The sequence below is a fragment of the Ranitomeya variabilis genome, chromosome 3 (genome assembly GCF_051348905.1).
Source record: "Ranitomeya variabilis isolate aRanVar5 chromosome 3, aRanVar5.hap1, whole genome shotgun sequence".
NCBI lineage: Eukaryota > Metazoa > Chordata > Amphibia > Anura > Dendrobatidae > Ranitomeya > Ranitomeya variabilis.
The window spans coordinates 333,804,120-333,831,486 of record NC_135234.1 but is presented as its reverse complement, the minus strand read 5'-3'; the positions used below and the strand labels follow the sequence as shown (position 1 = coordinate 333,831,486).

Genomic DNA, 27,367 nt, shown 5'->3' with positions numbered 1-27,367 from the left:
TGTGATATAAGGTAAGCGGGCAGACATTTAGGATCCCTGATGTGATATACGGTAAGCGGGCAGACACTTAGGATCCCTGATGTGATATAAGGTTCCATCTACTTGCTACCATTACTTCTATCAGGAAACTGCAGTCTACAGATCCAGACACCACAGTAATCCATTTCTGCTTTTATGTGATCTCTCCTACACTAGTGGTCATAAGAAAGTTTGAGGAGCAGAGGATTGGTATGAGGGTGGCAGGCCTGGATCTGGCGGCAGCTCAGGCAGGTGCTGACGGGTGTGACAAGTACATGGGCGCCGGGCTGTGGCAGCTGGGGAGAGGAGCTGCTCTGCTCTCACGGCCGGATCCACCTTCCATTGTTTCTGTCTCTCCCTCTGACTGTATCTCATCATAGACATAGACATTGCTCCTGCCTGGCTTGACTAGGAGCCCAGCTATCCTGCACTGCAGCACAAACCCAGGTCTCCTCCCCTTCTATCCCCCCACCCCCAGCACCTTGCAGCCCCCCCTCATCACCACCCAGGGGAAGAGACGGTCTGCCCAACTTTCTGCCCGTGCCAACCCCACGGGGTTCTCCCTGTGAAAAGAAGAGGAAATAAAATACCTTCCCCGGAGAAGATGCAGCGCATCCCGGACTGGCAGGAGCCGGCTGTGTGAGGAGGTGAGTCTGGGCACCGGGTGTTCTGCTCGGTGCCACCCAAATGGCTCGTCCGTGTGTGCTTCATGGAAGCGGGCAGTGGTGCTGGCATCAGCTGGAGAGGCAATGCATGCCCCAGCACGGCAGCTCACTGGTTAATGGACTATTGATGCAGAGACAGAAATGAATGGTAAAATCTATGGTGTCATTTATTATAAGGGAGGATGACCATCCCCTGCTACATGGAAAGGAAGGCAGGGGAAGCCCGTGCCAGGGGTGCCAGCAGTGTAATGCCAGGGCTGGGGGAGCTCCTCATGCTCAGATTGTAGGCACCCTCCATGGGCACCCTGACGTCTCTGTATGTACCCAGCATCTCTCGTGTGTGAGTATGCAAGGGGGTCTATTTATTATTGTCTGTTATTAATCCCGATATTATTGTACGTAATGCTAGGAAAATGGGTTCTGGGAAATGAAATATCTATTATCTTGCTATTATCTATCTATCTATCTATCTATCTATCGACCCATCCATGCATCCCTCCATCGATCTCATCTATCTATCTATCCCATATCTATATTTTATGTATCTATTATCTATCTATCTATCTATCTATCTATCTATCTATCTATCTATCTATCTATCTATCATTATCTTTGCTAGTCACTCTGCCCTAAAGCTTGCGATCTACTTTTCCATGAGACAGTTCCTATGCTGCAGGGCTCTGTTACCCAGGATCCAGGGCAGACTGGTGCTTGCACAGGACACCAGCTCTCATAGGGTGGATATGTATTGCAGGCATCTGACTTATACTGCAGTCTTGACCAAGTTCTCCCAGTACAGAATGGTTTCTAATGGTTGATGCCGACACTTTTTTCATGCTACAAATATAAAGGAAACCAAGTATAATTAGTGTTAAACCTTGCAGTGTGAAATTATGATTTTTAAACCGTGTGATGTGAACTGGTGACAACCATGCTCTTGTAAATGTAATGTGTCGGTGTACAGCTGTAAGAACCATAGTTCAGTAAATTGGTTTGTGCCATCTCAGCACTAGGCAAGCTTCTGTTTGCCTCTTGTCCTACACATGACTTTATTTTAGTGCCGCAAATGCCATCTATTACCCTACAGCGCTGCAGTCCTCGCTCTTCTGGAGCTGCATGGGTTACAAAGTAGCTGGACCAGAAAGTCATTTGAGGTGACAGCCGCTCTGTGACGTGGGGTGGCAAAGTTTCCCAGCTAAGTCACCGATTTGTGAGAAAGTATAGGGCACACAATGGCCTCCAGTCACCTTCAGTGATAGGTGTCACAATCTGTGGCATCTATTGGTGAGGATGGACGCAGAGGACAGACAGCATACACGTTTTACCAGCTGTCTATGGATGTCTGATGTGATAAATGTCACCTGGTGTGATCGGGAGTCACTTTCAGACATGGTCCCCTGGCAGGGCCACAATGTATGATGCCACACATATGCCAGTTTAGCTGGGTTTTTGATATTCATTGTATGTACAGTGGGCGCTAACTATGCTGCTTTTCTTCTGCCGCTGTCATCTTGTCAGACTGCTCCTCATTTTGCTAGTGAGATCTGATCCAGTCCTAGAATTTCCCTGACACTTGCTCTCAGCTGCTGGAGATGGATGCATTTCAGGAGCATGTCATTATAGCTGTATTGATCTGGGTGTCATGCTGTATTTTGCACTGGCGGTGACACGCTTGTGAGGAGGCAGCCGAGGAGCCACTGGATGTGAGATGACAGATGTTGCATTTTTCCCTGAAGATCCCGCAGAAACACCCCCTTCCCCACCGTCACAGCTGTTCGGTCCGTCATCGCATACATGAGTGAAAGCTATGTTCTTCACCTCTAGTACTTGTCTCGTTAAGAATGCCCCTTTCCATGGGGACACCAGGATTCCTTCCATTGGGTATATTCACAAGTGACAGGTCCCTTGAATCAAATGATCTGGAAGCAAGCAAGTGAAATTCTGCAAGCCCCATTCAGATAAATGGGACAGTAATTTCTCCAACAAATCTCTGAATATATCCTACCATGGAACTACCAGAGATGTTGGGTGTCTTAGGGGAATCAATTAGTAAAAATGATACCTTGATTGTGATATTAAACCTTCTGTACTTGTGGATGTTCTACTCATAAATCGGTGTATATGGGAGTGGCAGGATATAACCTGTGTTCATGCTTCCTACTGAATATTAAATCTTACTTTACTGTACTAATAATCTGCTTAGTATTATACAGTGCGGCAGAGTAAGATGGTGCTAGAGACGCTAATAAGTCCGGCTCCCACTTCATTGACAAGCATTTGCTGCAACAATCCTAAAGGCTAATGTAAAGGCAGCACATTTTTAAAGGAGCACTTTAGGGTTTAGAGCTTTAAAAATAAATGTATTGTTAAATAATAGATCAAGTCAAGTATCCATCCCTGATGGTATGTATTGTGGAAACATTTGTCACATGTCCAAATGGGTGTTCTCTGCTTTGGATACATAGATATGCAAGATGTATGTGTTCTGTTCAGAAATAGCTGCTTGTATAGAGGAGTGTGAAAATACAAAATCTGCTTTTAGGGATACTTTTCCCCTGTTAGGATGGAAAATTGATTCAATTTATGGATTTACAAGCCAAATCTAAATGGGTTGTCCAGTCCAAAATGACAAGTCTGCAGTCACGCTGTGTGACGTGGGAATTCACCAATTTCTGAGCCGGTAACGGAGGGAGCGAATATACTTGTTACTCGAGATTTCCCGAGCACGCTTGGGTGTCCTCCGAGTATTTTTTAGTGCTCGGAGATTTTGTTTTTTTCGCCGCACCTGGATAATTTACAGCTACTAGCCAGCTTGATTACAGTGGGGATTCCCTAGCAACCAGGCAACCCCCACATGTACTTAGCCTGGCTAATAGCTGTAAATCATTCAGCTGCGGCAATGAAAACTAAATCTCCGAGCACTCAAAAATACTCGGAGAACACCCGAGCGTGCTCCGAAAATCTCGAGGAACGAGTATATTCGCTCATCACTACAGGGTATGTATGAGTTTTACCTACTACTGACCAGAGCCCATCCAGTGGGTGTGGACTCGCTCCAGTATCATTCCACATTCCAAAAGGCATACTGATAGCGGGTTTAGATTGTGAGCCCCATGAGGGACAGTGATGATAATGTCTGTAAAGCGCTATTGAATTAATAGTGCTACACAAGCAAATTTAAAAAATCTGAATTCTAGTTGGCACATGACCACAGCTATGTAAATCGCCTTCTTATTGTCATGTGAAGACCACCTAGCAGAGCCAAATCCAAATAATGTGTGACACTGTTAGTATTCTGCAAGCTGGATTGCATGCCTCAAGTTTGCCCCCGGGGTTGGAAAAACCTCTTTAAACTTTGCTTTGTTTTGGTATTTTTTTTTATTGACTGAAAATCCCATTTAAAGGCAGATATACAATGGACAAATATTTGCTATTTGCTCATTTTTTGCTGGCTGTAGTTGCCAACTGTTAAAGAAGAGATCAATAATAAACAATAATTGCTGTTTGCCATTGCTGTATATCAGTTGTGCTACTGTAACATATCATCATACATTTCTCGGATAGTATTACCTTGCAACAACTAAATACTGGCATACCATTAGTCAATATTGCTACAATAAATTAAATATAACCAGCATACCATAACTGAAATACCACAAACGTGGAATAACTGAATAACATCATCATAACATAGTTTTAGTACCTCACATCATATATAATATCGCCATATTACGACTAAATAACACCACAATAACTGAATAATGCATCTGCACCATGTTTAAGTAACACACACAGAATAATTGAATAGTACCATCAAAATTTTCAACACTCCTGTAATGTAAGTGAATAACAAACCATACTATGATTAAAGAAAATCACCATATAATAACTCAGTAGCACCACTGTACAATACCTGAATAACCCAACCCTATAGGTACACCTGTACTGTGATTAGCACCAAAATAAAATAACTAAATAACACCATCACACAATAAAAGAATAACAGCATCATGCCATGACAAAATAACACCATCACACAATAACTGAATAACAGCATCATGCCATAACAAAATAACACCATCACACAATAAGCGAATAACAGCATCATGCCATGACAAAATGACATCATCATACAATAGCCGAATAACAGCATCATGCCATGACAAAATAACACCATCACACAATAAGCGAATAACAGCATCATGCCATGACAAAATTACATCATCATACAATAACCGAATAACAGCATCATGCCATGACAAAATAACACCATCACACAATAACCGAATAACAGCATCATGCCATGACAAAATAACGCCATCACACAATAGCCGAATAACAGCATCATGCCATGACAAAATAACACCATCACACAATAACCGAATAACAGCATCATGCCATGACAAAATAACGCCATCACACAATAGCCGAATAACAGCATCATGCCATGACAAAATAACACCATCACACAATAACCAATAACAGCATCATGTCATGACAAAATAACACCATCACACAATAACCGAATAACAGCATCATGCCATGACAAAATAACACCATCACACAATAACCGAATAACAGCATCATGCCATGACAAAATAACGCCATCACACAATAACCGAATAACAGCATCATGCCATGACAAAATAACACCATCACACAGGAACCAATAACAGCATCATGCCATGACAAAATAACACCATCACACAATAACCGAATAACAGCATCATGCCATTACAAAATACCGCCATCACACAATAGCCGAATAACAGCATCATGCCATGACAAAATAACACCATCACACAGTAACCAATAACAGCATCATGCCATGACAAAATAACACCATCACACAATAACCGAATAACAGCATCATGCCATGACAAAATAACACCATCACACAATAACCAATAACAGCATCATGCCATGACAAAATAACACCATCACACAATAACCGAATAACAGCATCATGCCATGACAAAATAACACCATCACACAATAACCAATAACAGCATCATCCATGACAAAATAACACCATCACACAGGAACCAATAACAGCATCATGCCATGACAAAATAACACCATCACACAATAACCAAATAACAGCATCATGCCATGACAAAATAACACCATCACACAATAACCCAATAACAGCATCATGCCATGACAAAATAACACCATCACACAATAACCAATAACAGCATCATGTCATGACAAAATAACACCATCACACAATAACCAACAACAGCATCATGCCATGACAAAATAACACCATCACACAATAACCGAATAACAGCATCATGCCATGACAAAATAACACCATCACACAATAACCGAATAACAGCATCATGCCGTGACAAAATAACACCATCACTCAATAACCGAATAACAGCATCATGCCATGACAAAATAATACCATCACACAATAACCGAATAATAGCATCATGCCATGACAAAATAACACCATCACACAGGAACCAATAACAGCATCATGCCATGACAAAATAACACCATCACACAATAACCAATAACAGCATCATGCCATGACAAAATAACACCATCACACAATAACCGAATAACAGCATCATGCCGTGACAAAATAACACCATCACACAATAACCAAATAACAGCATCATGCCATGACAAAATAACACCATCACACCATAACCGAATAACAGCATCATGTCATGACAAAATAACACCATCACACAATAACCAATAACAGCATCATGTCATGACAAAATAACACCATCACACAATAACCGAATAACAGCATCATGCCATGACAAAATAACACCATCACACAATAACCGAATAACAGCATCATGCCGTGACAAAATAACACCATCACACAATAACCGAATAACAGCATCATGCCATTACAAAATAACACCATCACACAATAACCGAATAACAGCATCATGCCATGACAAAATAACACCATCACACAGGAACCAATAACAGCATCATGCCATGACAAAATAACACCATCACACAATAACCAATAACAGCATCATGCCATGACAAAATAACACCATCACACAATAACCGAATAACAGCATCATGCCATGACAAAATAACACCATCACACAATAACCGAATAACAGCATCATGCCATTACAAAATAACACCATCACACAATAACCGAATAACAGCATCATGCCATGACAAAATAACACCATCACACAGGAACCAATAACAGCATCATGCCATGACAAAATAACACCATCACACAATAACCAATAACAGCATCATGCCATGACAAAATAACACCATCACACAATAACCGAATAACAGCATCATGCCATGACAAAATAACACCATCACACAATAACCAATAACAGCATCATGCCATGACAAAATAACACCATCACACAATAACCGAATAACAGCATCATACCATGACAAAATAACACCATCACACAATAACCGAATAACAGCATCATGCCATGACAAAATAACACCATCACACAATAACCAATAACAACATCATGCCATGACAAAATAACACCATCACACAATAACCGAATAACAGCATCATGCCATGACAAAATAACACCATCACACAATAACCAAATAACAGCATCATGCCATTACAAAATAACACCATCACACAATAACCAATAACAGCATCATGTCATGACAAAATAACACCATCACACACTAACCAATAACAGCATCATGTCATGACAAAATAACACCATCACACAATAACCGAATAACAGCATCATGCCATGACAATATAACACCATCACACAATAACCGAATAACAGCATCATGCCGTGACAAAATAACACCATCACACAATAACCGAATAACAGCATCATGCCATTACAAAATAACACCATCACACAATAACCGAATAATAGCATCATGCCATGACAAAATAACACCATCACACAGGAACCAATAACAGCATCATGCCATGACAAAATAACACCATCACACAATAACCGAATAACAGCATCATGCCATGACAAAATAACACCATCACACAATAACCGAATAACAGCATCATGCCATGACAAAATAACACCATCACACAATAACCAAATAACAGCATCATGCCATGACAAAATAACACCATCACACAATAACCAATAACAGCATCATGTCATGACAAAATAACACCATCACACAATAACCGAATAACAGCATCATGTCATGACAAAATAACACCATCACACAATAACCAATAACAGCATCATGTCATGACAAAATAACACCATCACACAATAACCGAATAACAGCATCATGCCATTACAAAATAACACCATCACACAATAACCGAATAACAGCATCATGCCATTACAAAATAACACCATCACACAATAACCGAATAACAGCATCATGTCATGACAAAATAACACCATCACACAATAACCGAATAACAGCATCATGTCATGACAAAATAACACCATCACACAATAACCAATAACAGCATCATGTCATGACAAAATAACACCATCACACAATAACCGAATAACAGCATCATGCCATTACAAAATAACACCATCACACAATAACCGAATAACAGCATCATGCCATTACAAAATAACACCATCACACAATAACCGAATAATACCACCAAACCATGACTAAACGACACCACACAATAACTGAATAATACCACCATACCATGAATAAACTCTACAATAACTGAATAATACTGCCATACCATGACAAAGTAATACCGCAATGCAATCAGTGATTAATATCATCATGCAATGACTAAATAGCTCTAAAATAACTGAATAATACCACCATACCATGAATAAACTCTACAATAACTGAATAACACCTCCACACAATAACTGAATACCACCATACCATGATTAAATACTACCAAACAGTAACTAAATAATAACACCACCTAACTATGACTAAATAACGAATAACACCCCAATACAATAATTAAATAACACCAATATATGCAACAGTTGAGTCCCGCCCATGCACACCCTCCACAAAGTAGAAGCCATTCAGAAGAATACAAGAACCAGAGCACCAAACGTCCTCCTTTTGGTAACTTTATTAGTGCAGAAAAACCACAACGTTACGGCCCTGCAGGGCCTTTACCAAGCCATACAAAAAATGTATAGCTCTTATTTTCCATGGCTAGACAAACGCCCTGCACGGGTGAAATGTTGTGATTTTTCTACATTAATAAATTTGCCAAAAAGAGGATGGTTTGGTGCTCTGGTTCCTGGATTTCTCTAAAACCAATATATTGGGTGGATGGAAAATTGATTCCGTTTGTGGACTTGCACGCTAAATGCAAGTTACCAGATAAAGAATTGTATAGGTATACTCTTGTAAGACATACCGTATTTTGGGTCACTCCCCAAATAATCATTTATATTGGAAACCAGGGGATCAGTGAAGGCGAGCTTGGTGTTCTGAAAGGTTACTCTTTAAAATAAAAAAATGTTAAAAATATTCAAATTTAATTTGGAATTCTTTGTAGAGGTGCAGACATTCACAAGAAAAAGAAGGATGTTTGGGGGAGGTGATCCTCTAACTCCATTTAAATGGAAAATAATTTGTGAAAAATACAGTAAGTTTTATATAGTTAACATTACAAATGGACTAAATTCAGTATTATACATACATCATATAAAAACCCTTTATTTCTGAATAAAATTGGAATAAGAATTGGAAGCATATGATCTCATATTGTGATAAAGCAATAATTATATATTTTATATATTACTGGTTGGCCCGTGCAAAATTTTCACACATTGGTTGTCGGGGGCGTAGGCAATTTCAGGAAAATCAAGCCCTTTCAAATGTAAATGTATTTAATGAGATGAACACAGGGAGGTATGTGTGTCACTGATATACAGTGATGATGACATACGGATCACTGTTCAGGGAACATTTCTGCGATTCTCGTCCGTGTAAAACGGACTGATTTTTTAATACATTGTGTATCACTCCAGCCTAAAGGAGATCCCCCCCCCAACATTAAACATAACGGTATTTTACATACTGATCAGAAGTGGTCTCATTGTCAGGACCTTGCAAAAGAACAGGGGCAGCAGCATTTTTTTCCTTTTCACAGCAGCACTGCCATCTATCCGCAGTGTAGGGAAGTGCAACACAGCCCTATGTATGTGAACGGAGCAGCTCCATGTACAGCAGTGCCACTTTGACAGTAAAAATGATGAAGGAGAATTGACCCCATAACTGAGCGTATTTACACCATTGTATAATAATTGGGAATATCCCTTTAAAAAAAAAATATCTGCAGATTAGTTTACCTTTTTTTCCCTACAGTTGGATTTTTTTTTTTTTTTGCAAAGTTGTTTCCACCAATCTCCCCATCGGAAAACAATGTACAGTCTGAGTTATGTCAATGCTGCAGTTTTTTACTTGGAACCAGAGGTTCCTCCAGGTCACCAATAAGCTGCAACCTTATGGGCTCAGGACCGCACATACAGGTTATGTAACGCAGTTTCATTATTTTGGTTAATACTTACACCCTATATATGCAGCATAGGTGTATGGGGCCAATAAGACTGTTGGCTAGTAAGAGGATTCCCTTATAGGTAATTGTGCTTTTGCTATGGAGGTCATGTGGTGGTAAGAGCTGGGCACTATGCACTTTATATTACGTGTGCCACCACAATACTTCCATAGGAGTGTTTATTGCTGTTCACTGTTGGGATATCTCAATATTTGTGAGTAATTTATTTCTATATCTAGAATTACAGCAACACAAAAGGGGATAAATATCATCAAAATAGGCTTTCTATGCACCTGTATATATTTTAATGTATACATATTTATATGACATGTGCTACATGATGGGTATTGTGCGGTTTATTTGCATATGTTGTCTCCAGTGTTAGAAATATCTTTTAACTTTCAGATGTCTTGTTTTTAAATATTTAATAAAGTTTATTTGTTTCTATAGTAATATGACGTTGACTTCCGTTTTTGTTTTTTTTTGGATTTTGCTGACTTGATGGAAGTGTCATATATATAGGCCAGTAGTTCTATATATGAAAACTTAGAAGAAAGATAGACTTTTCAATGACTGTCCAATAATATGGAAAATCTGATGGTTCAGAACCTGTCCGGTCCCTTTTAGGCTGCATTCATTTATATCTTCAGTTTTAAAGCTGAAGTCTTAAACAGGTAAAGTTTTACTTTTATTCTACTTCCACATATGTAGCAAATATTTTATATGTACCTGCGTGAAATCGGCTGGGCAAGAAGTTCGGCAAGCTGGAAAGCCCCCAAGGTAAATGTTAGGATTTGTTTCAGCTTTGTGGTAGTATGCTTTGAGGTAGTGTGGTGCCACCTGCAGGTCATTTTTCCTTACTACAGGTTTATGAAAATTAATGTTTAAAGTGTATTTTGTGATCACATCGTGGATGTGTGGTTTGTTTGGCTATTTTCTTGCTGAACGGAGCAAGTTTACCTTTCAAGTGGTGTATCATTTGTGTGTGTGCGTTCAGTATGAACGAAGATACAAAGTAATCACCGAAAAAGAGTGTTTTGAAATAATATAGAAGGATTTTACATATAAAATATACATACATACATTAAATATATTTAATATGTGAAATGATATATAAATGGAGCGCCCCCACGTTAAGGGCAATGGGGTACTCGGCACCGGGTCTCTCTCTATCGATTCTGGGGATGTCACGGTGGCCCGACCCGGTCCGTGGCACTTCTGAGGGGCGTCCAATTAAAAGTGAAGTTTGTCTGGTGTTCGTGACGCCACCTGTGGTATGCGGTCAGCGTTACCGACGCTGCTTAGGGGTCTGCTGGGGTGATGGAATGGCAGCTAGATGGTATACCTTCCCACAGGTGAAGTATGTCCCCAGGGCTTCCCAGATGTGTAGGTGATGATGGTGGACGATGTAAGGCGCAATGAATAACGAGGACACAAAGGTTGCAGTCTCTTTACCTTCTACTGAAGACTTCAGCGTCCACAGTCCAGAGTACCGTTCACAGGGCAGGCAGAGTCCGGCTGGTCCGAAGGCAAATCCAGAGTTCTCTTAACCAGGTGGAAATCAGTAGCCTTCCTACTAGCCCCTGTGTGTTGTAGTACCTCCCTGCTGAGCACCACGGGATAGTCCTCACAACTTTCGTAGATGTTTCTAATGTTCTCTCTCTCTCTGTCCCCCAGATGGTATGGATAGGACAACCCGTATGACTGGGATAGCCTGGGGCTTGTTTGTAGGGACCCTAGAGACGTCCCGACCCCCACAATTTGCCACCGTGTCTTCTTAGGTATTAAGGTCGGGCAACCAACTTGGAATTGACTGTCCTGCCAGTCTCTGAAGTAATGCGTAGAGTCAATTACACCCTCGGTGTTCTGGCCACCGGCTATGCTCCTCAGAAGGAGGCTGCCGATCTCGGGGCAGAACACCTCCCGGTGTTATCTCCTTGTGCTGTGACTTCGTTTCTCACTCTCCACAATACACTTCTCTTCATGTCCTTTCTTAGGATGCTGCCGCACGTGGGGCAGGCGCAGCTCCGTAGCTTTCTATCTCGTGCTAGGCCTCTGCCAGGATCCCACCCCTGACAGGGACTCTCTGTCTGCAGCTCAGATGTTCCTCCTTTTCTCCCTGTCTGCCTGACAGGTCCTCTCTCTCTGGGTCTAACCCAGGCAGCTTCTGACTCACTTTCTATCCAACCCACCAGTTTTACCCGTATGTGAGGAGTGCCCTAATAGATAGAAACAAGGCTCCCCCTGGTGGACTGGAGCGTGAAGTGTAGTGTGTGACTTGTGATACCTGGCAAGGTGAACTCCTTTAGTACCATCAGACGTAATATCACTCCCCCTGGTGGAAGAGCGACATTACTGCAGCAACCAGGACTCTGGGGCGCTGTGTAAACATTGCTTTATATTTTTAATGGTACATTCAAACAGTGTGTTCAATAAAATGGTGCCTGAGACTGCGGTATGCACACTCGCTGGCTCCAGAGCCATTCTTTTAAAGTAATGTACTACAAAGTCAACATAGCAGTGCGCACACGCCAGCCATATAGATAATGGCGATGGCTGGTGCATGCGCACTGCAATGTTGACCAGTGGCGTAATTGCAAAGTTATGGGCCCCAGTGCGAACTTTCAAATGCCCCCCCCACCAAAATGTTTTCCACCCTAATCCACATCCTGACCATGATCCTGCCCCATCTGTCTCCACATTCTGCCCCATCTGACTCCACATTCTGCCCCATCTGTCTCCACATTCTGCCCCATCTGACTGCACATTCTGCCCATCTGACTCCACATTCTGCCCCATCTGACTGCACATTCTGCCCATCTGACTCTACATTCTGCCCCATCTGACTCCACATTCTGCCCAATCTGACTCCACATTCATCCCCATCTGACTGCACATTCTGCCCTTCTGACTCCACATTCGTCCTCATCTGACTTCACATTCTGCCCTATCTGACTCCACATTCTGCCCATCTGACTCCACATTCTGCCCCATCTGACTCCACATTCTGCCCCATCTGACTCCACATTCTGCCCATCTGCCTCCACATTCTGCCCCATCTGACTCCACATTCTGCCCCATCTGCCTCCACATTCTGCCCATCTGACTCCACATTCTGCCCCATCTGCCTCCACATTCTGCCCCATCTGACTCCTCATTCTGCTTCATCTGACTGCACATCTCACTGGAACGGCAAGAACTGGAAATCTGCTGCTTGCTGATACCAGAGAACATGAGCTGCACACAACCAGGACAGAGATGCTTCTATGAGCTGAAGGACCTGTGTTGACGTCATCGTCATGTGATCAGGAGGCGGACCTGATAAATGGTGATGGACCTATGATAATGATGACGTCACCACAGGTCCTTCAGCTCTTGCTTTCTAACAGTTCAGGTGTCGGTTGCAGGGTTGATGTGTTCGCCCGGCAAGTCAGGTGGAGAGCAGGTCTGTCTGTTGCCGCGAGGGAGGAATCTCCTGCACGGCAACAGATTTTAACTTTTTGTTGGTGTTGGCGTTCCTCTGACCTGCCAGGCCCCTGACCTCCCCAGGCTCGGTTGCAGTGGCAACTGCTGCGACCGTGGTAGTTATGCCCCTGATGTTGACATTGTAGTAGAATTCTTCAAGAAAATGTTGGCGGAATCAATGTGTTTTCATCCCACCACATAATCTTCTTTTCTGATGATGCCATCTATTTTGTGAAGTTTGCTAGTCCCTCCTGCAGCAAAGCAACCCCACAACATGATGCTGCCACCTCCGTGTTTCACAGTTGGGATGGTGTTCTTAGGCTTCCAAGCTTCACCAGTTTGTTGAATACACTGTGTCTGTGAATTTGCACACACAGTGTGTTCAATAAAATAGCACAGTAGTGCAGTATGCACATGCGCTGAATCCGGCACCACACTGCCAAGTCAACGTAGCAGTGCTTCATGCTCCGCCCATAGGGATAATGGTGACATCCAGCACGTGTACACTGCTCTGTTGATGTTGTAATACAATTCTTCAATAAATTGTGCCGGAGTCAACGTGTGCGCATCCTGCAATATCTGGTGCCATTTTGTTTCAGATACTGTCTGCAAATTCGCATACATTGTCTTCAATAAAATGGCAATTCCGATGCTATGCGCACATGCTTACTAGAGCGCTATACTGTGCAGGCACCGCCCATCCCAGCTTCAGCTTCAGGCACCGCCCATCCCAGCGTGACCGCGACGTCATCTCCGGTCCTTCGTGCAATGCATCCTTGGGAACGGAGGCAACCGCTTGCACCGCGGAGAGCCGGAGGCCGACGGAAGGTAAGTATATCCCTATTTTTTATTTGTATCCTTTTTTTTTACATGAATATGGATCCAAAGGGCCTGAAGGAGAGTCTCCTCTCCTCCAAACCCTGGGAACCATCTGGAACGCACACGCCATATAAAACAACACCCGGCGTATAAGATGACCCCTGTCTTATACGGCGAGTATAGCCCAAACTCCATATTTTATATGGAAAAGTTGGGGGTCGTCTTATATGCCCAGTTGTCTTATACACATGAAAATACGGTATTTTAAAAATGCAAATGTGAAAGTTGTGATGTGTCAAAAGACTTGCAGCAGTACTTTCAGCGAAAGGTGGCCCTATAATGTATTGGCTCAGGGGGGCTGAATACAAATGCACATCACAATTTTCAGAGACTTACCGTATATACTCGAGTATAAGCCGACCTGAGTATAAGCCGACCTGTTATGATCCGGTGACCTTGGAGCCGCATGAGACTTTCTCAGGAGTAGGTGGAACCTGTACTGACCGCAAACCCTAAACTGTAACCGCAACTAGAAGTAGCCGTGGGGTGTACCTAACACATCCTAGACACCTCGACACAGCCGGAGGACTAAATACCCCTATAGATGGAAATGGGAATTCTATCTTGCCTCAGAGCAGAACCCCAAAGGATAGGCAGCCCCCCACAAATATTGACTGTGAGTATTAGAGGAAAGACACACACAGGCAGAAATCAGGATTTAGCAAAAGAGGCCACACTAGCTAAATAGGAAAGGATAGGACAGAATACTAAGCGGTCAGTATTAAAACCCTAAAAATATCCACAGCAGATAATACAAAAAATCCACCATCTAACTAAAGACATGGAATGTATATCTGCATCTCCTGAGAATCCAACTTGACTGAAATATCCAAACACAGTCTAAGCTGGACAAGAAAAAACATTGAATAGTACTGAATTGTAAAGCACACAGCATGTGTGCTGCAGAAACAAAACCAGACACTTATCTTTGCTGATTTGGCAGCAGGGCAGGAAGAACCAGACAGAGATGCAAAACCTCAAGAACAATGGACAACTGGCAAGGGCTAATGAATCCTGCACACCCAAATATCCCAGTCAGAGCTGCAATCAGCAGGGACACCTGCCCAGGATTGCAACCCAGGGACAACTGCATTACTACCAACAACCACCGGAGGGAACCCACAGAATTCACAACAGTACCCCCCCTTGAAGAGGGGTCACCAAACCCTCACCAGAGCCCCCAGGCCGATCAGGACGAGCCAGATGAAAGGCACTGACCAAATCAGCAGCATGGACATCAGAGGCAAAAACCCAAGAATTATCCTCCTGGCCATAACCCTTCCATTTAACAAGGTACTGAAGCCTCCGCCTCGAAAAGCGAGAATCCAAAATCTTCTCAACCACATACTCCAACTCCCCATCAACCAACACAGGGGCGAGAGGATCAACAGAGGGAAAAACGGGCACCACATATTTCCGCAATAAAGATCTATGGAAGACATTATGGATAGCAAAAGAAGCCGGAAGGGCCATTCGAAAAGACACGGGATTAATAATCTCAGAAATCCTATAAGGACCAATAAAGCGAGGCTTAAACTTAGGGGAAGAAACCTTCATAGGAACATGACGGGAAGACAACCAAACCAGATCCCCAACCCGAAGCCGGGAACCAACACACCGACGACGGTTAGCAAAACGTTGAGCCTCCTCCTGAGACAATACCAAATTGTCCACCACATGAGCCCAAATCTGCTGCAACCTGTCAACCACAGAATCCACACCAGGACAGTCAGAAGGCTCAACCTGCCCCGAAGAAAAACGAGGATGAAAACCAAAATTACAAAAGAAGGGGGAAACCAAGGTAGCCGAACTAGCCCGATTATTAAGGGCAAACTCGGCCAATGGCAAGAAAGCCACCCAATCATCCTGATCAGCAGACACAAAGCATCTCAGATAAGTTTCTAAAGTCGATTAGTTCGCTCGGTCTGGCCATTTGTCTGAGGATGAAATGCGGAAGAAAAAGACAAATCAATGCCCAGCTTAGCACAAAAGGCCCGCCAAAACCGAGAAACAAACTGGGACCCTCTGTCGGACACAATATTCTCCGGAATACCATGCAAACGAACCACATGCTGAAAAAACAACGGAACCAAATCAGAAGAGGAAGGCAATTTAGGCAAAGGCACCAAATGGACCATCTTAGAGAACCGGTCACAAACAGCCCAGATGACAGACATCTTCTGGGAAACCGGAAGATCAGAAATAAAATCCATAGAAATATGCGTCCAGGGCCTCTCAGGGACCGGCAAAGGCAAAAGCAACCCACTAGCGCGGGAACAACAAGGCTTGGCCCGCGCACAAGTCCCACAGGACTGCAGAAAAGAACGCACATCACGTGACAAAGAAGGCCACCAAAAGGACCTACCAACCAAATCTCTGGTACCAAAAATACCAGGATGGCCAGCCAACACAGAACAATGAACCTCAGAAATCACTCTACTAGTCCATCTATCAGGAACAAACAGTTTCCCCACTAGACAGCGGTCAGGTTTGTCAGCCTGAAATTCCTGAAGAACCCGTCGTAAATCAGGGGAAATGGCAGAAAGGACCACCCCTTCTTTCAGAATGCCGACCGGTTCAAGGACCTCAGGAGAATCAGGCAAAAAACTCCTAGAAAGGGCATCAGCCTTAATATTCTTAGAACCCGGAAGATACGAGACCACGAAATCAAAACGGGAAAAAAACAAGGACCATCGAGCCTGTCTAGGATTCAGCCGCCTGGCAGACTCGAGGTAAATCAGATTTTTATGATCGGTCAAGACCACAATATGGTGCTTAGCTCCCTCGAGCCAATGTCGCCACTCCTCAAACACCCACTTCATAGCCAACAACTCCCGATTGCCGACATCATAATTGCGTTCAGCGGGCGAAAACTTACGGGAAAAGAAGGCACATTGTTTCATCAAGGAACCAACAGGATCCCTCTGAGACAAAACGGCCCCTGCCCCAATCTCAGAAGCGTCAACCTCAACCTGAAATGGAAGAGAAACATCTGGTTGACGCAACACCGGGGCAGATGTAAATCTGCGTTTAAACTCCTGAAAGGCAGAGACAGCCACAGAGGACCAATTCGTCACATCAGCGCCTTTCTTCGTCAAATCGGTCAAGGGTTTAACCACACTGGAGAAGTTAGCAATGAAACGGCGATAAAAATTAGCAAACCCCAAAAATTTCTGAAGGCTCTTCACAGATGTGGGTTGAATCCAATCATGAATGGCCTGAACCTTAACCGGATCCATCTCTATAGATGAGGGAGAAAAAATAAAGCCCCAAAAAGAAACCTTCTGCACTCCAAAGAGACAGTTAGACCCCCTCACAAACAAAGCATTATCACGAAGGATCTGAAATACCATCCTGACCTGTTTCACATGAGACTCCCAATCATCGGAAAAAATTAAAATGTCATCCAAATATACAATCATGAATTTATCAAGATAAGTCCGGAAGATATCGTGCATGAAGGACTGAAAAACAGATGGATCATTAGAGAGCCCGAATGGCATCACAAGATATTCAAAATGGCCTTCGGGCGTATTAAACGCAGTTTTCCATTCATCACCCTGCTTAATACGAACAAGATTATATGCCCCCCGAAGGTCAATCTTCGTAAACCAACTAGCCCCCTTAATCCTAGCAAACAAATCGGAAAGCAGAGGTAAAGGGTATTGAAACTTGACCGTGATCTTATTCAAGAGGGGATAATCAATACAGGGTCTCAAGGAGACATCCTTCTTAGCAACAACAAAAAATCCTGCTCCCAACGGTGAAGAAGATGGCCGAATATGTCCTTTCTCCAAAGACTCCTTAACATAACTCCGCATGGCGGTATGTTCAGGCACAGACAGGTTGAAAAGTCGGCCCTTAGGAAACTTACAGCCTGGAATCAAGTCAATCGCACAATCACAGTCCCTATGCGGTGGAAGGGAACTGGACTTGGGCTCATCGAATACATCCTGAAAATCAGACAAAAACTCTGGAATTTCAGAAGTGGAAGAAGAGGAGATTGACATCAAAGGAACGTCATTATGAACCCCCTGACAACCCCAACTAGTCACAGACATAGACTTCCAATCCAACACAGGATTATGTGCCTGCAACCACGGAAAACCCAGCACGATAGCATCATGTAAATTATGCAACACCAGAAATCGACAATCTTCCTGATGGGCTGGCGCCATGCACATGGTCACCTGTGTCCAGAACTGGGGCTTATTTTTAGCCAAAGGTGTAGCATCAATGCCCCTTAAAGGAATAGGGTTCTGCAAAGACTGCAAGGGAAAACCACAACGCCTGGCAAACTCAAAGTCCATTAAGTTCAAGGCGGCGCCTGAATCCACAAACGCCATGACAGAAAATTATGATAATGAGCAGATCAAGGACACAGATAATAAAAATTTAGGTTGTACAGTACTGATGGTAAATGAACTAGCAATCCTCTTTGTACGCCTAGGGCAGACTGAAATGACATGAGAAGCATCGCCACAATAGAAACACAACCTATTCTGACGTCTGAATCCCTGTTGTTCCGTTCTAGACAGAATCCTATCACACTGCATTGACTCAGGCATCTGCTCTGAGGACAACGCCACAGCACGCACAGTTTTGTGCTCCCGCAAACGCCGATCAATCTGAATGGCCAGAGACATAGAATCACTCAGACCAAAAGGCGTGGGAAACCCCACCATAACATCTTTAACGGATTCAGAAAGACCCTTTCTGAAATTTGCCGCCAAAGCATCATCATTCCATTTAGTCAACACAGACCATTTTCTAAATTTCTGACAATACAATTCTGCTGCTTCTTGACCCTGAGACAGGACCAACAGGGTCTTCTCCGCTTGATCCACAGAATTTGGTTCATCATATAATCCTAAAGCCTGAAAAAAGGCGTCTACATTAAGCAAGGCCGGATTCCCAGATTCCAGGGAAAATGCCCAATCCTGAGGATCACCACGCAGCAGGGAGATGACAATTTTAACCTGCTGAATGGAATCACCAGAGGATCGAGGTCTCAGAGCAAAAAACAGTTTACAGTTGTTTTTAAAACTCAAAAATTTGGACCTGCCCCCAAAAAACAAATCAGGAGTAGGAATCTTAGACTCTAAAACTGGAGTCTGAACAATATAATCAGAAATACCCTGTACCCTAGCAGCAAGCTGGTCTACACGAGAAGCTAATCCCTGAACATCCATGCTAGCACAAGACTCCTCAGCCCACCCAGAGAAAAAGAGAGAAGAAAAGACAAAGCAGGCTACAGAAAAAAAAGGCTCTTTCTTCCCTTCTTCTGAGATGCATTTAACTCATTGTTGGCCAGTTGTACTGTTATGATCCGGTGACCTTGGAGCCGCATGATACTTTCTCAGGAGTAGGTGGAACCTGTACTGACCGCAAACCCTAAACTGTAACCGCAACTAGAAGTAGCCGTGGGGTGTACCTAACACATCCTAGACACCTCGACACAGCCGGAGGACTAAATACCCCTATAGATGGAAATGGGAATTCTATCTTGCCTCAGAGCAGACCCCCAAAGGATAGGCAGCCCCCCACAAATATTGACTGTGAGTATTAGAGGAAAGACACACGCAGGCAGAAATCAGGATTTAGCAAAAGAGGCCACACTAGCTAAATAGGAAAGGATTGGACAGAATACTAAGCGGTCAGTATTAAAACCCTAAAAATATCCACAGCAGATAATACAAAAATTCCACCATCTAACTAAAGACATGGAATGTATATCTGCATCTCCTGAGAATCCAACTTGACTGAAATATCCAAACACAGTCTAAGCTGGACAAGAAAAAACATTGAATAGTACTGAATTGTAAAGCACACAGCATGTGTGCTGCAGAAACAAAACCAGACACTTATCTTTGCTGATTTGGCAGCAGGGCAGGAAGAACCAGACAGAGATGCAAAACCTCAAGAACAATGGACAACTGGCAAGGGCTAATGAATCCTGCACACCCAAATATCCCAGTCAGAGCTGCAATCAGCAGGGACACCTGCCCAGGATTGCAAACCAGGGACAACTGCATTACTACCAACAACCACCGGAGGGAACCCAAGAGCAGAATTCACAACACCGACCCCCCTAATTTTGCCACAAAAAACTGGGAAAACTTATTGACTCGAGTATAAGCCTAGGGTGGAAATTGCAGCAGCTACCGGTGAATTTCAAAAATAAAAATAGATGCTCCATACCGTTCATTATTGCCCCATAAGATGCTCCATATAAAGCTGTGCCACATATAATGCTCCATACATTTCATTATGGCCCCATAAGATGCTCCATATAAAACTGTGCCACATATAATGCTCCATACATTTCATTATTGCCCCATAGATGCTCCACATAAAACTGTGCCACATATAATGCTCCATACTGTTCATTATTGCCCCATAAGATGCTCCATATATAGCTGTGCCACATAGAATGCTCTGCACCGTTCATTATGGCCCCATAGATGCTCCATACAAAACTGTGCCATATAGAATGCTCTGCACCGTTCATTATTGCCCCATAGATGCTCCATATAAAGCTGTGCAATATATAATGCTGCTGCTGCAATAAAAAAAAATGACATATTCACTTCTCTTGCTGCCCGCAGCTCCTCAGCGTCCCGTCTCGGCGTCTCTCCGCACTGACTGTTCAGGCAGAGGGCGGCGCGCAGATTAGTACGTCATCGCGCCCTCTGACCTGAACAGTCAGAGCAAGAGGACGGGAAGACGGAGCGGCGCCCGGCGTGTGGAACGTGGACAGGTAAATATTTAATACTCACCTGCTCCCTGGTGTCCCTGGCTCCTTATCCCGGACAGATGGTCTCCGGGTGCCGCAGCCTCTTCCTCTGTCAGCGGTCACCGTTACCGCTCATTAGAGAAATGAATATGCGGCTCCACCCCTATGGGAGTGGAGTCCATATTCATAACTTTAATGAGCGGTCCCACATGACCGCTGAACAGGGGAAGAGCTGCGGCACCCGAAGACCATGAGACAGGCAGGGGGAGCGCCAGGAGCCCCGGAAGCAGGTGAGTATATGACAGACCTCTCTCCGACGACCGTGACTCGAGTATAAGCCGAGAGGGGCACTTTCAGCCCAAAAATTTGGGCTGAAAATCTCGGCTTATACTCGAGTATATACGGTAACTTTGAAATATCTGGAAAACCATGTATATTATCTTTATGTCTCACAAATACTTGCTTACTTTGTGTTACTATATCAGATAAAATCCCAATAAAATATGTTTAGGATAAAAATGTGTTAAAGTTCACAGTGTATGAATACTTTTTAAAGGCCCTATATATATCAGCAGTAGTGATGAGCGAATAGCATTGTTGCTGGGGGCTCCCCGAGCACGCTCAGGTGATCTCCGAGTATTTGTTAGTGCTCGGAGATTTAGTTTTCCTCACCTCAGCTGCATGATTTACGTTCATCCGGGGTCTGATGTCCCCGTGCTTCTTTGTTCCCTCTACTTTGGAGACAAATACAAAAAACTGCCATCGTTTGGAGGTGGAACGAAATATGTGACCGCTTAGAAGAGAAATGGGACTTACCATGGACTATTATTGTTTTGTATATGATCTCTCTCCTGTATTCACCTACTGGTGGTATTTACTTATGTATGGGGCAGACACAGACTCCGGTGTATTGCTGTAGCAGTGTGCGTGCGCGTGTCTCCTTCTTGGCTCCGCCCCCCTGTCCGGCAATGTCCTGCGGTGAGTGTGGGTGGGACCAGCTGGTGTCCGCTCATTCTCTCTGTTGGGATGGGTCCGGGCGGGGTGGGTGGACCCGGACGGTGGCGTGCGCACGCGCCATGAATGCACAGCAGGGTACTCAGCTCATGTGACGGTCATGTGGCTTGTTACCATGACTATTTTAAGGTCCTACAGACATGTGAAACCACACTTGCCCTTGATAAAGCAAGGCTAATAGCAGCGAAATGCGTGTCGGGGTGCGTGCAAGAGTCTGCCCACATCAGGTGAGACATGGCTTTCCAACTATCCCTTCCTCATGGACACAATATGGGGCAATGGATATGAATGTATGCCTGACATACATAAAGTGTACCGGAGGACGGGAATTTCCCATATGGTTATCAGTTGGGGCTTATGATATAAAAAACCATGGTCTATCCCCAATGGGACTTATAGTCTTTGGGCATATGGTTGGAATAGCCCTGTCTGCATCTATATTAAAATGTAATCGTGTGTACTGAACATTTACCTTGTGGCAGACCTCATTTGTCTGGTGTCTTTTTTTGCACTTTATCGTCAATTGCACAGTCATTTGTTGACATGTGCCTGTGTTTTAAGTATATGTATTATTCTTAATAAAGCTTGTTAATTTTTTATATAAACTTCCATTGGTTCTCCTGATTTATATGATTTACGGCTGCTAGACAACCTGAACACGTGAGGAATACCTGTTTGTTAGGGAATTCCCACATGTATTCATCCTGTCCAGCAGCCATAAATCATGCAGCTGAGGCAATAAAAACTAAATCTCCGAGCACTGCAAAATACTCAGAGACCACCCTAGCAACAATGCTATTCACTAATCGTTAATCAATAGCAATGAGGAGACTCTGACCCCATTCTTGTATTGAAGAATCTAATGAGCATGAGCAAAAATCATTGTGAAGTGAGGGACAGCAGTGATATTACACTGACAAGCAAAAGGATAACAATGTTTTGAACTTTTGACTTTCAGGCTCCATATCTCATTATCCACTTCTGCTTCGAACGTGACACTGCCATCATTTTATAGACAATCATCTTAGCTATCTCATGCATAAATTTGACTTGCAACTATTTAGTATATGATTAGTTATTCAGATTATTGTCATGTCACTGCATTTTTACTGTTTTGCTCCTGGTGGTGAAAAAATCCTTTTCTTCCTATATACTACAAAATACAACATTTTCTGTCTTAATATTGGAATAACACTAAGGCTGGTTTGCAGTTGTGTCCACAGCGTTTCGGACGCATACATCCGCATGCGTCTTGATTTCATATCTTTTACATTGTAGCTGCGTTTGCTTATGCATGCATATTTTCATGGCGTGCGGCTGGTCGCGGCTAATGCACCATGTTGGAATTTTTGTGGCGGCAAATTTCCGCCACCATACGCATGCGGACGCTTGTGGAAGAAGTGCGTCAAATAAACACATTACAGTCTATGGGAACGCATGCATACACAAGTACATGCGTACAATTTAATTTGCGTACGCATGTGTTTTTAGGAGTAAACATGTTTAGGAACTTGTTTTAAGCCACCCCCCAAACAAACCTTATAAAAGAAGGTGCAGGCAGTGGAAGTCCAGTACTCTCAAAATTCTGGAAGCGATACAAGCATTGCAGCATCTTTTTTAGAAGACTGACTATCAAAATATAAGTATACAATCTATATGTCTACAATCTATATGTTTTTCTCCCTGCAGTCTATAATCATTGCAGCATTCCTCATCATGTCCTCCAGTGTAAAGCAGACCTCACAGAGTGGACAGGAAACTGAAGTGAGTACATTTGCTAGTGATTGGTAAGTGTTCACTCTCACTATTAAATGTGGCAAAATATTTATTTATCTTTTTACAGAACCATTCCAGTGCAAATTCGCAGGAGAAGCAGGTTCAGGCCCAAGTTCCGGTGGCAAGACGGCGTGTAAGAATTCTTGACTGTTTTTATTTATTCTTGACTGTTTTTGTTTGTTTTTTTAAGTGTTTTATCTTTCCAACATTAATGTCTTTGTTTCATTTCTAGATCCCACAACGGGAGGAGGATTTCATAGACAACAACCTACTCATCACTTTGGTGCAGGAGCGAGTTGCATTGTGGGACACCCGAGAGCAGCAGCACTCGGACACTGTGGTGATTCAGCGGCTGTGGAATGAGGTGGCCCAAGCACTGATGGATGACTGGGACAATGCCACGTCACGAGACAGAAAGGCTTTTTGTAATTGTTGCAGTGTGGTCTGATGCGGCAGTGAACCTGTAGGCCGGGATCACACAACCGTGTGTGATGCGAGAAACTCCTGCGAGGTTCTCGCATGACACACGGTTGTGTGATCCTGGCCTAAAGTGCATTGTTTAACAATTTGGAGATCCAAGTTCGCAGTGGTGCTGCAGCAAGGATAGGGAAGGATAGGGAAATACAAATATCCTCGGGTGCTGTCTTTCCTGAGGCCTGTCCTTGCTCAGAGAATGTAAGTATTTTTGTGTTGTATTCCATTGTGTTTTTTTCATTAATTTGAATTTTTCTATTCCACATGAGATGGTGCTTTTACAATTGTTATTTTTGGGTAGTAATGTTTTACTTTTCTTTTCACAGAACCTGTGGCAGCACCCTCTAACCTGGATCGTCCTCTGGAGCGGTCCCTCATGGAACAGCCATGGACCAGTCCCAGCCATCCACCAGCGAAGCAGCAAGTGGGCTGGTGTCACAGGCTGGAGAAAAGGCAGCTGGTCCTTCAGGTGTTCCCGTGTCCCAGTCCTCTGCCTCTTTTTTGGGGGGCTCTTCCCGCCAGCGGCAGAAGGTCTCGGGCAGGTCACTCATGCCCGAGTTTATTCACTTGAGCTCGGTCTTCCAGAATAGCTTGAAGGCACCGGGAGATAGACTGGAAAGTGGTCTGACCCATATTAACACACTTTTCCAGGATGTCAACCAATACCTTAACCTTTTGGAAGCCGACCTCCAGAGACCAGCACACCATTTTTTAAATAAGATAGAGCAGGGCATGTCGGAACACCTTACGCCTGAACTCCAGCTCAGCGTGATGCAGGCCTGTATTGCTGCTTACCTTCAGGATATGCAGTGCAGACTCGGTACTTCCACCAGCCACAGGTGGTATTTCCACCTGTGCCACAAATTACACACTTAACATCAATACCGAGTTCTGCTGCATACCACTGTAAGGCCACACCATGCCCAGTCCTGCCGCACACCACTACACCGCCACCACCATGCCCGGTGCTTCTGAAAGCCACTTGTGGAAGGTCCTTAAAGATGATTTCAGGGAATTAGGCTGCAAGCTGAAAGCAAGGACCTCCAAGGTGGTATATTCCTAAATACTGCCTGTACCACGTGCCACGCCAGAGAGGCAACGGGAGATTAGGGAAGTTAATAAGTGGCTCAAGAATTGGTGTAGGAAGGAGGGGTTTGGGTTCCTGAAGAAATGGGCTGACTTCTCAGTTGGCTACAGGTTCTGCGCTAGGGACGGGCTGCACCTCAATGGGGAAGGTGCAGCAGTGCTGCGGGAGAAAATGGCTAAAAGGTTGGAGGAGTGTTTAAACTAGGGATTGGGGGGGAGGGTATTCATTTTATAGGAGGGGAAGATAGTGCAGATAGAGACCTGGGCACAAATAAGGATGTTGGGGTGGCGGTGGCATGGGGGGTGGGGTTAGAACAGTTAATAATTTAAGAAAGAATAGAGGTACAGAGAGATGCATAAAGGGCATGTATACTAATGCCAGAAGTCTCACCAACAAAATGGAGGATTTAGAATTAATGTTGTTTGAGCATAATTATGACATGGTGGGGATATCTGAAACATAGCCATGACTGGGCTGTTAACTTGCAGGGTTATAGTCTGTTCAGAAATGACCGAATGGATAAGCAAGGGGGAGGTGTGTGTCTATATGTAAAATCATCCTTAAAACCCATCCTGCGTGATAATATAGGTGAATCTAATGAAAATGTAGAGTCCCTGTGGGTGGAGATAAGGGGAGGGGGAAAAAATAATAAATTACTGATAGGGGTTTGTTATAAGTCTCCAAAAATAATGGACGCAACGGAGAATATCCTTGTAAAGCAAATAGATGAAGCTGTGACTCAAGAAGAAGTCATTATTATGGGGGACTTCAACTACCCTGAAATAGATTGGGGAACAGAAACTTGCAGTTCTAGCAAAGGTAATCAGTTTTTGACAACTATGAGAGACAAATACCTTTCACAACTGGTTCAGGACCCAACAAGAAGGGGGGCACTGCTATACCTAATATTAACCAACAGGCCAGACCGCATATCAAATATAACGGTTGGGGGTCACTTGGGTAATAGTGATCACAAAATAATAAGTTTTCATGTAACCTTTAATAAGATGTGTAGTAGAGGGATTACAAGGACACTAAACTTCAGGAGGGCAAATTTCCAGCGCATGGGAATAAACATGCTAGAAATAGGAGGAAAGAACTATGGCTAAATAGAGCTGTAAGGGGCGCAATAAGTGACAAAAAGAAAGCATTTAGAGAATTAACCCCCAAGGGTGGTTTGCAAGTTAATGACCGGGCCAATTTTTACAATTCTGACCACTGTCCCTTTATGAGGTTATAACTCTGGAAAGCTTCAATGGATCCTGAAGATTCTGACAATATTTTCTCGTGACATATAGTACTTCATGATAGTGGTAAAATTTATTTCATATTACCTGCGTTTATTTGTGAAAAAAATGGAAATTTAGCGAAAATTTTGAACATTTCACAATTTTCCAAATTTGAATTTTTATACCCTTAAATCACAGAGATATGTCACACAAAATACTTAATAAGTAACATTTCCCACATATCTGCTTTACATCAGCACAATTTTGGAACCAACTTTTTTTTGTTAGGGAGTCATAAGGGTTAAAAGTTGACCAGCATTCTCTCATTTTTACAACACCATTTTTTTAGGGACCACATCACATTTGAAGTCACTTTGTGGGGTCTATATGATATAAAATAACCAAGTGTGACACCATTCTAAAAACTGCACCCCTCAAGGTGCTCGAAACCACATTCAAGAAGTTTATTAACCCTTCAGGTGTTTCACAGGAATTTTTGGAATGTTTAAAAAAAAATTTACATTTAACTTTTTTTCACAAAAAAGTTACTTCAGCTCC

The 27,367-nt window shown here is 43.3% G+C and overlaps 1 protein-coding gene across 10 annotated transcripts in view; it reads left to right on the top strand.

Annotated features, from left to right (window-relative positions):
- The first annotated feature begins 230 nt into the window (after positions 1–230).
- Positions 231–27,367, top strand: part of DLGAP3 (DLG associated protein 3) — an 811,006-nt gene continuing 783,869 nt past the window's right edge. For 4 of the 10 annotated variants that reach the window (XM_077295792.1, XM_077295791.1, XM_077295789.1 and 1 more), the window contains exon 1: positions 307–665. The gene's annotated coding sequence lies outside the window, so the exon portion shown is untranslated. Of the gene's footprint in view, positions 666–27,367 lie in introns of all 10 variants that reach the window. The other 6 variants (XM_077295793.1, XM_077295790.1, XM_077295788.1 and 3 more) reach the window with 3 other exon arrangements.